Raw genomic sequence first — 13,194 nt, forward strand, 5'->3', positions numbered from 1 at the left:
AAAAGGATGTCCCTGTGTCAGAACAGCATAAAGCAGCTTCCTGCCTGGGCTCTCTCTCTGTCATCTTCCTGTACTGGGGACTCCAGATACCATGGAGACACCATGTGCCATGATAAGGATTAAAAATCCCAGTTAGGCAGATACTGGGCACTGAAACCTGATGATGCCCACTGAGCTGGCTCAGCAGGTAGCCTTTTGATCAATGCTTGCTAAAGCTGCATCCAGCAATCACTTCAACCTGGGTTATCAGCTGTACCACCTAGGGAGACGCCCTGAGTCACAAACATTCAGCCAAGCACCTCACAGATTCCTGACCACACAAACTATGAGGTCGTTAAACATTCATCATGTTCAACTGATCAATTTTAGCGAAATTTGTTGCACAGAGAACCATAATGACAACACCTGCCCAACTCTTAATTATTCAACATGATTTACTGCTAGTGTGTTGCCAGCCTCATGGAAACATTTGTGGTGTAGACTCATCATTTGGGTGTTGGTAGGATTTGTTGTTTTGCTTTGCTTTGTTTTATTTTGCATCTCTTGTCTATTTCTCTATATGCTGCAGTTTGGTCTTTTGAGTTTTGTTTTGTAGGCTCTCTAAAGTATTTAATGATCAATGCTTTATGTTTTCATAGATAGTACAAAGATTTTTCTTCTGTTAAACAATATATAATTTATAATTTATGTGCAGTCAGGTTTCAGGGTTGTTTCTCTCTCTTGTTGCAACTGGTATTATTCTTAGAAGAAATGTCAATCCTTAGAGTTTTAGTGGTGTCCTGCATTTTATTCTCAATAGTTCAGAACTTGTTCTCTATTTAGCATTTTAGCCCACCTGTAGTTAAGTTCTTCACAGTTATGTGACAGATAACAATGTAAAATTTTCAGAGAAGATAAGGAAGAGCAAGTATATCATTGTGAGTAGCCAAATGATATTTGATGTGTTGAATCCTCATCAAAGTAGATATTTGTACAGTATATTATATTCTTTTGATTTTCTTCCTGCTTCCAGTAATAACCATATAAATTTTAATAGCTGAAATTCTATATACTGTGATTTTGGGAGACTTGTGTCTCTAGTCATCCTTTCTAATGTTTTCTAACTTTATTTTATATATTATCTTCTGTGATAGATTTAAAAATCACCACATAGGTTCATACAAGTTACACTGCCATTTCAAACTTCAAATTAACTTTAATGTGTACCATGATTTGAGGTTTCTTTCAAATATTGAATTTTCCTTTACCAAGGGCACAGTACAACTTTCTCTTCTTTCTAGTGCCTGCTTTATGACCTTCAATAAACTTCTATAGTTTTCTTTTAATAGGTTTACAAGTTGCTTGTTGTACCTAATCATAAGTATTTAATGAGCTTTCTGTCCATTCTAAATGAATCCCATTTTTCTATTACACTTTAAATCGGTCATTGCTTGTGTATAAGAAAGCTATTGATTTTTCAATATTGATTTTTTTTTATATTTGGTTACTTCCTGGATGACAGTTTTTTCATTGCTTTTGGTTGGGTTATTTTCCTTTTGTTTGTTTCTTTGTTTTTGTTTTTGATTGACGATTAGTTTATCTAGTCATAAGTATTGGTACTTTTGGGACAGGGTCTGGTATCTCTAACAATGTTAACATAAAAGCTAATCCTTTTCTTATTTCAAACATAATGCATCATTTAGGTATTAAGTTTTGTATATACCACTTTAGTAAAAATACAGAGAGTATAAATATTATAGTTCTAGAGGACAGAAACTCATAGCAGCCTCACACAGCTACAGTCCAGGAATTCACATACAGTCTAAGGCAGGACGTGTGACTCAAACTGGATTCCACCACAATGCGCATGCCTCGGGAGCCATTCCCTACAACCTCCAACATCCTGCTTGCATTGTAACTTTTGCCTTCCTTTACATCCAGGGTCCTGTCACTCATAACCAAGTATACTCTTGTCATACCACATTCCTCAAATTCATCACAACTGGAATGCTCCTTTACCACAATTCCCAATGGCAGGGACCTTTTGAGAGAGGGAACATAATTAACTTACATCCCAATTTAAAAGATTTTATGATTGTTTCTGAAGTTTTCTTAGTGATTATGAAGAAATGTTAAGCCAAGGTATAATAGTTAAGCCAACTTCAATATTTAGCTTAGTAAGAGATTCTCTTTTCTGAGACATTGAAAAATACTGTAATGAATCAAATAATTTATTCACCCATATTGAATTGCTTAGATGTCTGTTCAGTTTTCTTTTAATTTGTTGCTGTCCAATTAAATTAATTCACATGTTTCATAATGGGGAATGCTTTGGCATTCTCAGTCTATGCCTTTTGGAAATAATATATCAGTCTGCTAACACGTTTTTTAAATTAATTTGCAAATAGTTTCATTAGGATTACAGCCTTTGTTTATGAGTGTTCTCTTATCTGCCATCTTTGTTTAATTTTGCCACTAAAGTTATCTTAGACTCAAACAATGCTTTGAGAAGTGTTTTGTTTTCTTTATTTAAAAAAAAAAAAAAACTGCTCTGTAATGAAGAATTCATCTTTGTAAAAGTACAGTTGGTCTTACTTATAGAATCACTCAAGTCCCAGCCTCCATTATGACAACAGGGAAGTTTGAAGTTCCTCCTTCATTTTCTCAGCATTTTCTATTTTCCTCAGATTCATTTGTGCCAGTAGAAAATTACTCTTACTATTGAATTCAATGTTTATCCTAAACTGTTCTAAACTTGGTTCCACAGTTACTAGGCTATATTTTTATATTCATACTGTTTTTGTATTCCTAATTGGTGAAATTTGCCCAAGTGTGTCCATTTTGTAACCTTAGTCTTTTTGTACTTTTGCTGATCATTTCTGACTTTATTTATAGTTTTGATTTAGTCACTCTTGCTTTTTCCTACCCCTCTGGTCTGAAAGATCAAACTCAGAGACTGTTACATGCTAAGCATGGATTCCACCACTGAATTGCATCCCCTAGCCTAAGTTTTCAGCTTTTGTATTGATTATTTTTATTCTCTTAGTTGTTTAGTGTGTGTGTGTGTATGTTTTAGAAGATCTCTTGTTATTGTTTTAAAGAATAACTTGGTAATCTAAATTTTTATTCAAAATATGTATACTTATACTATAACTTTTTAGGTTAGCAGTAGCTTGGTGAGATATTGCTTATAATATGTTGCTTAAATATATTTTGTTGCCAAAACAGATGTTAATTTTAATATAAACATAGTCCTCATTTTATAACTTACCTACAGGAATATTTTTTAAGGCTTACCTGTATAAATATTTTAAACTCCTGATTTTAATTAATTATATTCTAGCACTATTTTTCATAAGGCATAAATTCTTGTTCTATTTTTACATGTCCTATTTACTTTGGAAAAAAAACTGTGTTTTCTCTCTTCAGTGACAAATTCCATTATTTTATTTGTATTATATCATACATATTTACTGTATACATAAATTTAACATTAAACCCAAAGCATATTGTTTTGAGTATAAGAAAACTCTTGTAAATAAATAAAAATATCACATATCCAAATTAACCAGAAAAGACTATATGATCTTATATTCAGTTAGAATGAGCATTAAAAATGGAAGCCATAAAACTTAAAATTTAAATTATACTTTCAGTGGTTAATATATTTTATACATTTATCCAACACCAAAACACATGAAAGAAAATTCATGGCAGGATTAGAAGTAGAAAGCACATTTAAAAGAAATATTCTCATATTAAATAAAAACATGGTGTTTATAATAACCATTTAATTAAAAATAAATTGGAAATATATTTGGAGTGAAACAAAATATGTAATATCAAGGTCACATTAAAATTAATTTTAAAAATCAATGGTATTTAAAAGTTCTTATTATATTAAGAAAAATATATTCCATCATAAAAGTATAACCTTAAAATATTTTTGCATTATGTACTATAGTAAGTCCAGCAATTGAATGTGTACTAAAATGTTGACCTCATAAAAAGACAGCATAGATCAGCTGCACCCCCCACCAACACATATACAGCAGAGGACTGCTGGGCCTGGACTCAGTCAGAAAGATACACCTTACCCTTGAGAGACTTGGGGCCCCAGGGAATGAGGAGGTCTGGTGGGATGAGAGGATGAGGACATCCTCTTGGAGACCTGGGGGTGGGGGTGGGGGGGGAGAGGAGAAAGAGTTGTGGGATATGTAACAGTTGGAGGGTGGACCAGGAGTGGGATAGTCTGGACTGTAAAAAAAAAAAAAAAAAAAAAAAACAGATTAAAGAATAAATTTTTTAAAAGCATCGAAAAGCATAATTAACATTAAAGAACTATGGAATTGCCAAGGAAAATCCAATGTAGAAGCTTCCTAGGTCACACAGACACACATACACAAATATGCACACACATACTTGCACAAACACACCTGCACATGCATATACACACATACAGAATTTAAATAAAGTTACAATATAAACAGGGGACAGTACCTTCCCCAGAGACGATAGACTATCAAATAAAAAGCCAAACAGCAAGTATGTTTCACCTCTATTTGAGCAGAATTCCATAGACCTCTGCAACATTACAGTCTGTTTCCAATATCCCTTGTTACCCTCCAGAATTTAAAAGTAAGGCCATATTGCTGAAGATATCAAATTCCTGGGTTACAGAATATATATAAAAAAAAAATTCTGCTACCAAACTGGAAGCTTTTTATCTACTTTTTCTTTACTGACTAGGTTTCATGATGCTTGAAGATTCTATGCATGCTACTGGAAGATTAATAATTACCAATGGTATTACCTAACTATGAAGTCTGTGAGCCACAACAATGATTTGCCTAGCAAGACATATCCACTGATGTTACAATGAGAAAAATACTATGGGAATAACTGCCCACTTTTTGATTGGACTTAAAATCCCTAGCTCAAGTAGAACTCATATCTGGCACTGTAAATTGGGCTAAAATCTGTGACTGGCTAGGTCAGAACCTGTAGCAGAGAATCTAGGGGTAGTATTCTGTTAAACAGATATAGAAACAAATCTTATCTTTTTATATTTTTCTGTTATATTTGAGATTATAATATAATTACAACTGTTTCCTCCTTCTTTCCCCACTATGAACCCTTTCATATATCCCTCCTTACTCTCTTTTAAACTCGTGACCACTATTGTTCAGTAATTGGTGTTTCATGCATCTATGTACAAGCATATGCACGTAAAATGGCTCAGCTGTTAAAGGCTAGGCTCACAACCAACTCAACAAATGCTCTTATCTTCTTACCCATATATTGGTGCATACTTCGACCTTCAGCAAGGAAGCTTCTTTTTTCAGTAGATGGTGGCTAATGCAGATACTCACAGTCAATGTGCAAAAAATAAAAGACCAGGGAGTGGTTACTTCTAAATGGTAAATATCATCTGTCTCCTCGACAACACTCAGGCATCATCACACAAGAACCAACTGAAAGATGTTAAGAACTGCGTGGAGTAGTTGGTTGCAGTGATATAGTTGAATATATGGTCTCACAGTGGCCGGGGGAACATGCACAAGATCAAGCCAGCTACATTCTTAGCAGAGATGGCAGAAGAACTCAAATTCCCACTCCACCTGAAGACCTATTGACAGCTGATGGCTGTTGTGGGAAGAGAGAATCAATTTTCCTCCAGAAATGTGCCCTGAAATGCTACCATGCTGAAGTAGATGGCCTCACACCAATAAATATGTAGGCAGCACATAAAATTGAATGGAAAGGGCAAGAGAGTACATACATGAAGTTGGAAAGGAAATAAATTAGTGAAGGGCTAGGGGAGAATTTGGAAGGGAAGGTACTGAAATTAGATTTGTTCCAAACACATGTGCATGTATGAATATTAAGAAAAATACTTTAAATTATTTCAATTAAAATAACATGACACATTTTTTTAATTCCTAAAAAATCCAAGAGAGGCAGTAAACTATAAAAGACTTACTTGTAAACAAGGACAAAACAAGATGAAAATGTCAGCAACTTATATTAAGTAACCACAGTTAAGTAATTAATCACTCTATTATTTAGGGTTTCTATTGCTGTGATTAAACTCTATGACCTAAAGTGACTTGAGGAGAAAAGAGTTTGTTTCATTTACACTTCCATATCAACAGTTCATTATCAAAGGACAGAAACTCGAGTCAGAAGCTGATGCAGAGGTCATGAAGGAGTGATGCTTACTAGATTGATCCTTGTACATTGCTCAGTCTGCTTTATTATAAATCCCAGGACCACCAACTAAGCATGGCTCAGTCTATAGTGATCTGGGATCTCCTACACCAACCATCAATCAGAAAAATGCACCATAATAAACTTGCCCACAGGGGTATTATCTTAATTGAAATGTCCGGCTTCCAAATAATTCTGGCTTACATCAAGTTGACATAAAGGCAGCCAACAAAAATCAGTAAGATGGGTAACAAAGGAAACGTGTACTCATTACTCCTATTTTATTCAATGTTGTATCATGGGTGTTATTTATGACAATAGGACAAGTAAGAAAAAATGTAGTTTCTGGAAAATTAGAGGGAAAAAAAAGGAAGACATGGAAAAAAGACAAAAGAAAGCCCAGAGTTGCCTAGAAGAATCTGCTGCTGTAGCTAAGTTGTTGCTTAAGCATGAGAAGTTGAATTACATGGGGATCACTGACATAAAATCCGAAAGTTGTCTTATTGTCGATTACTTCAGTACCGGACAGGAGAGACCAATCGATTCCAGATGCTCCCAGCCATCCAACCAAAAGAATGAGCTCCAGTTTCAGTGAAAAGACCCTTCCAGAAAACATACACAGTCCTAAGAGTGATAAAGAACATCATCTTAATGCAAATATTTAGCTTCTACATGTGTCTTCACAGGAGTGAATATCTCCCTAACCATACATATACATACATGCATACAACACACACACACACACACATACATACATACATACATACACACACACACATACACACAGTAAAATATTTTTAGGTGTCCATTTTCTCAAATTTGACTCATAGAATAAACACAATAACTATCTGTCATGAGTGGGAGATAAATAAGAAAGGGTGTGGGAAGTAATTAGAATATACTGTATACATGTTAGAATAAAATTTGTTAATAAAAAAAGAAATTGGAAGCTAAAATCCCAACATCCTAATGTTGAATAATAATAAAAATGCAATTTCAAGAACAACATATGAACATAATGAGGTAAACATGAAAAACAACCAGCCTAACTTTAACAAGAGTGATTCAAATTAAAAGTTGAGGATAATAATTTTGCTGTTAATGTTCGGAGAATGACAAAGCTTGATATTGAAGCAAAGAAGAGGTTTCATCCCCCACTCTCTGAAGGTTGAAGGAAAGGAACTGACAATAGAAGCATTTAATTGGAGAAAGGCTGTATAATTTTATTACATGGAATAAGAGAACAAATGTTTGAGACACAAATAAATGACATCGTTGGTGTTTGTGCCAATTATTACCAGTTGTCATGTCACCCATTCTCATCTCCTTCCCTGACTCTTTTTATGTAGCAAAGAAAAGTATGTTTCAAAAACCTTTGCTAATTCTCCATATGGGCATGAATTTTCAGAAACGTTCATGCTATTGCAGATGCTCTGTAGAGAAAAAAGGGGGTGGGTCCTCTTTCATTTCCCCTCAAGTTCCAAAACTCCCTCAGTTTTACATCTTTCATGCCTGCAGAACCAATGCCATGTGAATACCTCCAGCAGGTGCTACTGCTAGCTCAGACTGGCCCCTAGCCATTGGACCACAGTTGCCTTACCCTTTGTATGGTGACTGAGGAAACATTTCCCTGGGTAACTGTTTTGAGTAGGAAACTCCTTCAACAGTTTAAGCTCTCTATCAAGTAAATAGATTACATTATCAAAGTTAGTTTAAGGCCAAGCAGAGTAATTCAGTGAGAAGCTGAGAGAAGCCAGATTGAATCAGTCAGCTGGGAGAGGAGTTTGAGCCAGAACAGCTGAGTTGAATCAGCCAGCCAGCAGCATTCAGAAAGAACTAGAAACTGAGTTAATTCAGTAGTACTGCTCTGAAATGACAATTACAATAGGCAAATAAAAGTCACTTTAACAGGGGCTTTCATTGAGTGTGATCTTTCTATTAGAATACGATTATTATTGTCCCAGTACAGAGTACTAGGTTTGTTTTTTTAATTATGATGATCGCCATAACAATTACAGACATGTTGTCATACATAATCTCATTGTCCCAAACTTCAGAGCTGTTCACTAAATTTCACAGTCTTCTTCATCTTTCTGCACCACATTTTGCTCATTCTTACCGTGACCTGGATGAGAAAACTGAGTTGCACTCATGGCCTGAACACTACATTCTCTGATAAACAAATTATATCCTTAAATTTATATTTACTTCACACATATTCTCAGGTCACAGACTGAATAAAATTTGAGAGTTTTATTTTTTGCCAGAAAATAATTAAATGACTCCTAATCCAGTTTACAGTGATGTCTTTGTTCTCCTATATTAAATATCTCATGAGCTGGGCCTCTGGTGTCTTTGTTTCCCTCTTCAGTCTTATCTTCTAAGATTTCACCACAATGGACCATTGAACTCTACTTACGTTCCTCATCCCTCAAAGGTTTTTCTAGGCCACACTTCTAAAAAGGTCTCTGCAGTCTACCCACAAACCAGTTCTAAAGGCTTAAGAACCACTTGGCAAAATTTGTCACCAACAGACCAATTTTACATGAACTGACACCTACAGAGTCAAATAAATCTCCTTTGAGAAATAAGCGATTACGATACTAACAAGCTGATTTCAATGGGCGGTAGTAACTTGGTAACTTCCACCCCTCATTATGATGGCAACAGAGGAGCTCATATAGAAAAATAGCATGTTAACCATTATCCAGAGGTAAAGATGGCTTCTCTGAAACTTCCAGTGTCAGTGAGTCCTACATGGCGAGAGTAGTAAGGCACCTTTCCTTTCTCTACCAAGGGATTCTGAAATATCTCCTCTATTCAGCAGCAATTAGATTGACCCTTGTAACTCCTGAGTGTTGGTGAAATGCAGTTTTATAATAGTTAACTTTTATTTGCTGGTAATAATTGTGTCAGAGACTTACTGTCTTTGTCTTCTAACCTAGGCTTAGTCCTGGAAGCTTTTAGTCTCTGTAGAGTCTTACCTAGGCCCTGAATGTTTTCAGCCTCTGAGACTTACTTTTGAATAAGATCAGCCCTCCCTACTTCTCTCTGAGCTCTGGCTCAATTCTTATTGGCTCATTCAACTCAGCTGTTCTGGCTCAAACTCTTCTCCATGCTACACTGGCTCCTTTCTTGGTCTCTGACTTTTTGATCTGCTTGCCCTCCAACTAACTCTGGCAATCTGGTCCAATCTGCTGGCTAATTCTCATTCTCTTGTTCATCTGTCTTCATTTATGTCTACTTTGTTGTCTCTCTGCAGCCTGTATCTCCATCACCATCCCAGTAAAACTGCCTCTTCTGCCTCTCTGCACTGCCCCTTCAGCAGCCTCCTCTTTCTCTCTCTTCTCCTGAGAGTTAGGCATAACCTGTTCTGTCATATCTTTCTCTGATTTGTCACTTTGTCTGCCACTCAACAAGCCATCACTTTCAAACATGGGTGCTCCCTTCTACAAACTAACTTTACCATCATTGTTTGAGATTAAAGGTGGGTATAGTGAGGGTATGTCTTATTATAGACAGAGGGATTAAAAATGTGTACTAAGGGCTGAACCACACTAAAGCTTTTTTTTTTTTTACAGTAAATAACACAATCTCAGGGTTCAGAGTGTGATCAAACACCTGCAACATGGCATTTAGAATTTAGTTCCACTATTAGAACAAAGTAGCCCCTCTCTGGCTCCATCAATGTGGCATTATAGGAGCTCTACTGATACAGAAAATTTAGATAATGTCTAGGGTCTTATGTTATCCAAAATATTAAAATATAATAGAGCAAAATTATGAATTCTTCTGAGGATTCCCACCTCATTTGGAAAAGACAATACCACGATGATACAGGAGTTATCATTTTCTACAATTCTAAAGCAGCCCTCATAAAAACATTCCCCAAATAAATTGGTAGCAAACATGGTTGAAACAACTGAAATAAAATTAAAACAGCTCACTAAATAAAGGTTTAAAAGAAACCAAATAAAACATTTAACTATAATAATTAAAATTTCAAGTCAGCAGTACAAACACTCCATACCAGAATGAAGAGAAAAGAAAGTTATAATAAAATAGAAAGAAACTTGGGAAAGTGGAGAAATATAAAAATGAATGTTTTTTCATTAGGTGAGTATTAATGTGTTATTGGCAATCCCAAGAGGAGGGGAGGTAAGGGATGAGGCAAGGCACCTGGGTGCACAGCTTCTAGTATTTTCTAAAAGATATCTTCCCATACATTAGAAAAGTTAGCAGAGCCCACATAGAAGAAACTTAAAGGAATGCATACTAATGTGTAACAAAAATTCTGGAAAAGTAAAAACAAAGAAAGGTTCTTGGAAGTAACATGAGAAAAATGATCCACCATCTGAAGGGGAAAGGGAGTTTGGTGTCTCACAGGAAGTAAGAGCAGCCAGAAACACTTTATCTTTCAAACACAGAAAGAAAGAAATCTGTGATCTTTTTGACCCATCCAAAGCTTTGAGAAAAGAAGGGAAATCATGCCTTCCTCAAATAAACACTAAAAGAACTTGTTGTAAATGGATTTCTCTGACAAAGACAAAGTCACAGAAACAAAACTGATAACAGTATTCCTCAAACATCAAGGATAACAGTAGAAAGGGAGAAAACAAATCAAAACCAAACAGAATAACAAACAAAACATGGGGAACTCAATAGACCTTGATTCTGACCTTGAGTTTTATGTATTAGGTTGAAGGTTGAAACAAAACCCAAAACATGGAATTAGCTACTGTGGCCGTTAACACATAGTGATTATCTGATATATAAGGACCAGTAGAGAAGACCAAATAATAGAAGGCTTCCACATTTCTCTCCAGATGTTAACAGGCTGGAAGTACTGGATTCTTACATGACGGAAGAGTCCATACTCTGATAGTTGTACAAATGTGTTTGCAAAATCTGAAATCATCTAAGAGACAAACCTCTAACTAAGCACACTTGTGAGGGTTGTCTTGATTACCTTAGCCTCTGTGGATGCCGGTGAAAGATTATCTTGATTAGGTCAACTGAGGCGAAAGACCTACTCTAGAGGAGGGCAGGATCATTCCTTGAGCTTGGACTTTACACTGAATCAAAAGAAGAAATCTGTCTGAGCACCAACATTCATCACAGTTACAGACTACAGATTCTATGTCATGTTGTCACATCTTTCACACTCCTAACACTATGATATTCTCAGTACACTACAATATATACTCTAACAGTGAGCCAGAATAAACATTTTCCTTTATTACACTGCTTTTATAGAATAGTCCATAGCTAAGAAAACATGAAATAAAATACATACACATATTTTTTGTTTTGACATTGAATAATACACAAATAAATGTCAACCTTTGAAGATATGTGACAAAAGCTAGTCTTCTAACATGTCTCTTCAATATCGTTTAGATGTATAAATTAAAATTCATAATCTAATTAAAAACTTTTAATAAAAATGTTAAAGTACTGATTTTAGATAAAAACCCTGGTATTTCAACTAAGTTGTGTCCAGCCTACTCCCAGCACACACCTCTAAGTGTCTCATTTCCTAATGTTACTACTATGACCAATATTTAAGATACAACAAAACTCACTGTCACCTTTGCATCATCCATGATTATCTCACCCCAAAACAGGCTTCCTGTTTTCCACATTTCGTCTTCTAGAATGTGTTTCTTTCTCTGAAATCCTCCCGATGGCTTCTTATACATAGAAACCTAAAATTCAAAGTCTCTTGCATGCTCTTTCCTACTTACATTTCCAAATAGAAAGAAACCGAACTTCTGAAATTTTAATAAGCAAAAGAATGAAAATCGTTAACTCCATACCATTTTAACTTCCATTAAAAGCATCACGATCACAAGAAACTACACAACAATCACAGCTACATGAATGAGCACCCCAGCAACTACAGGAAACAGTGCAAGAAACCTGCCTGGTGCAATTTGCAAATAGAATCGATGCATTTACCTTGTATGCAAAGCATGGATAGCATAGTGCCTCACATCCTGTGAGTCATAGCAAGACAGAGCTTAATCATTCCACATACACATGTGTTTTATCTAATAGCTGTAGTTTCCATATCTCAAGACAGAGTGACACAAGTGATCTTTATTAATGAAAAGAAATCCTAACGCATGCTCAAGATTTACAGGCACTAAGGTTTCGCAAGCTAAATGTTTAACTCACAAATTATATACACAAAATTATTGCATTGTAAGCCGCCATATGGAATGCTTTGTTTATCCTGAAGCAATTGCCACTCAGCAAGTAAAAGATTTATTTCTACCTATGCAATCTCAGATAAAAACATCTCATTCTTAAATTTCTGTACCATTGAATTGCTGCTAAGATGGGCAACCACAGACATACTTCCAGGTTTCAAATAAAAATGATGTCACTGTCTGAGTATCAATAGAAGTGAAAGAATTTGTTCAGGGAACTTGCTTCTAGAGACTCCAGGTAGTAATCAAATACTAATAATATAATTTTTCCCACTTAATAACAGGCAGTGTCCACCAACACATACCTTAATTCCAATGTTCATGCTCACGCCACATATTTTCAATGACTATGAGGACTGAAGTGTTGCGAATATTAGATGAGTAGACAGAAGGAAAAAAAGCCCTCCTCTCATGGTCAGTAAACAAACTGAAACAGAATGGCTTTCCAGCATGCTGAAGATTCTCTGACAGATCATTAATCCAAGGAAAATCTCTCCAAACTTACTGATGCGTGGATTCCATTTTCAAATTTCTCATTAGTTCCTCTTTATGGGTTAAATGCTGATGTTCACGAGTGAATGCACACAGCTTCAGCTGATGGGTGTAATTGGGTTGTAATGGATTTTAGCTGCTGTTCCTTCTGATCTAGCCAATTTGAAATGCAGTATCAATGTATTCTCCATCTCTGGGTAGGGAATGAGAAATTGAAACCTACAAGATGAAATTTATCAACTTTCATAAAGTCAGCTTCAGCCATCATAAAACTGTTAAACTTCTCATTATCATTCTA

Source organism: Arvicanthis niloticus, chromosome 16 (assembly GCF_011762505.2).
Source record: "Arvicanthis niloticus isolate mArvNil1 chromosome 16, mArvNil1.pat.X, whole genome shotgun sequence".
Classification (NCBI taxonomy): domain Eukaryota; kingdom Metazoa; phylum Chordata; class Mammalia; order Rodentia; family Muridae; genus Arvicanthis; species Arvicanthis niloticus.